Source organism: Colobus angolensis, unplaced genomic scaffold (genome assembly GCF_000951035.1).
Source record: "Colobus angolensis palliatus isolate OR3802 unplaced genomic scaffold, Cang.pa_1.0 Scaffold97, whole genome shotgun sequence".
Classification (NCBI taxonomy): domain Eukaryota; kingdom Metazoa; phylum Chordata; class Mammalia; order Primates; family Cercopithecidae; genus Colobus; species Colobus angolensis.
In genome coordinates this window covers 6,773,853-6,776,298 of record NW_012123709.1, presented here as the reverse complement: position 1 = coordinate 6,776,298, position 2,446 = coordinate 6,773,853, and positions in this window count along the sequence as shown.

Sequence of the window (2,446 nt, the reverse complement as noted above, 5' to 3'; positions counted from 1 at the left end):
TATCATCTGAGGTCAGGAGTTCCAGACCAGCCTGGCCAACATGGCGAAACCCTGTCTCTACCAAAAATACAAAACTTAGCCGGGCGTGGTGGCGTGCGCCTGTAGTCCCAGCTACTCCTTAGGATGAGGCAGGAGAATCGCTTGAACTCGGGAGGCGAAGGTTGCAGGGAGCCGAGAATGCACCACTGCACTCCAGCCTGGGGGACAAGAGCAAAACTTCCCCTCAAAAAAATAAACAAAAATAAAACTGTAAATTAAAGTACCTTAAACACACTTGTCCTACTTTAATTTTTTTTCTTGTTCTTGTCCTTTAGTAAATGCTATGTCCACCTTCTAGTCAGACTGAAAATTCCATTGACTAATACATTTTTTATACCTGGAGAAGACACTGAGGTATTTTCTCAAATCCATTCCATGTTTTCACCACTACATTTATTGTCGCTAGAATATTTTTTCTTAGTGTTTGTTTAATGTATACATGGAGGTGTTCCATAAATTTTGACTCATCCATGTTTTGTTTGAAAAGCTATTTCCTATAGCTGTGATCAAGACCTCTAAATTTAACAATCACCTGGGCCCAGAAACTAGCCCCTGGCTTTGCCCGGGGTCTTTGCTCCTCACAAGTGGTTATGTTTAAGCAGCACTCCGAGCGATGGGAACTGTATTCCAGGAAGTTCTCTTTTATCAAATGACACACAGTCCAAATCCTTTCAAGGAATAAAGGATTAAAAAAGTTACAAAGATCCTGGTAACAAAATGAAAAATTCGAATGTCAAGTGTAAACCTCCTAAAGCTTGACTCTTTATAAAGTTTGGGTTTCTTGATTCAGGCCCACAGCTTTCATCCATTCTCTGCAGGATCAGTTTTTTCCTCAGGCAGGCCTGCTGTTCAAACTTCAGACTTTCTTTATAAAGAAACACAGAATTTTTATGAAACCCAATTTCCTACCAGTGTATCTGCATTTACTTATATATACCACCTAATTCCAATATACTATCCCTGTTAAGACTTTTGTTTCTGAGCACTAATCAAGCCCTATAAATTTATGTCTCAGACGTTAATACCCCAGGGATCTCTTTTTTCTTTCCTCAGGGAGACACAGCCTCTGGTGCAAAAATGAAGGCTCATTCCTCAGGGGATCTCTTATGGAAAAAGTCCTTGGTGTATATTCATACCAGTTTGCTTTTTCTCCTCTATATTCATTAGGAATATTTCCAGGTTAAAGCTTTTCAGTCTACACAGGTGGTAGCACGGAGCAATGCTAATTCTTTTTTTTTTTTTCTTTTTTGTAAGATAAAGGCAGAAATGCAGCCAACATTAAAAAACTGGTAGCAAAATCCACTTACCGACTTTGGTGCTTAAACATTTCTCCAATCATTATCCCCTTAATTGGATAAGATAACTTTTAAAAATCTTTCAGATCCAATGTTTTATCCAATCCTATAAGTGAACAAGCTAAGCAATAAAATTGCTTGACAGGAAACAAGCATCCCATTTCAGAATTTCTGTTAACTCTTTAAAATCCTTCAGATCCAATGTTAAGAACGCTGCAAGTAAGTGAACAGCCTAAGAAATAAAATTGCTTAACAGGAAACAAGTATCTCATTTCACCATTCCTGTATGTTTCAGTAATTTATTTGAAAATAATCTGTCTTCTATTAATTATGACCCCAGTTGAGAGATTTTTTTTCTTTTCAGCAATCCACAACTATCCTGAACTTTTCTGCTGGGATGGTCAAATAACAAGATCCAAGAAAAAGTCTGGCCGGGCGCTGTGGCTCACACCTGTAATCCTAGCACTTTGGGAGGCCAAGGCAGGAGGACAGCTTGAGCCCAGGAGTGCAACACCAGCTTGGGCAACATAGTGAGACCTCGCCTCTATAAAATATTAAAAAATGGAGTGGATCACAGGAGCCAGGGAGATAGAGGCTACAATGAGTCGTGATCACATCACTGCACTCCTGCCTGGACCAGAAGAGTGAGACCCTGATTCAAAAAAAAAAAAAAGTCTTTCCAGGGCATGTCTTCATAAATCACATCTGTCTGTGCTAATTTAAGTTATATCTGCTTCTGGAATCTAGAATTTTTGATATCATAGAACATAAAGATTGCAGAATTAAAATACAGACTCCACAAAACAATTTTAAAATCCATAGCACCAGGCCGGCCAAGGTGGCTCACGCCTGTAATCCCAGCACTTTGGGAGGCTGAGGCAGGAGAATTGCTTGAACCTGGGAGACGGAGGCTGTAGTCAGCCACCACTGCACTCCAGCCTGGACAACAAAGCAAGACTCTGTCTTAAAAAAATAAAATAAAGGCCGGGCGCGGTGGCTCAAGCCTGTAATCCCAGCACTTTGGGAGGCCAAGGTGAGTGTATCACCTGAGGTCAGGAGTTTGAGACCAGCTTGACCAACATGGTGAAACCCCATCTCTACTAAATACAAAG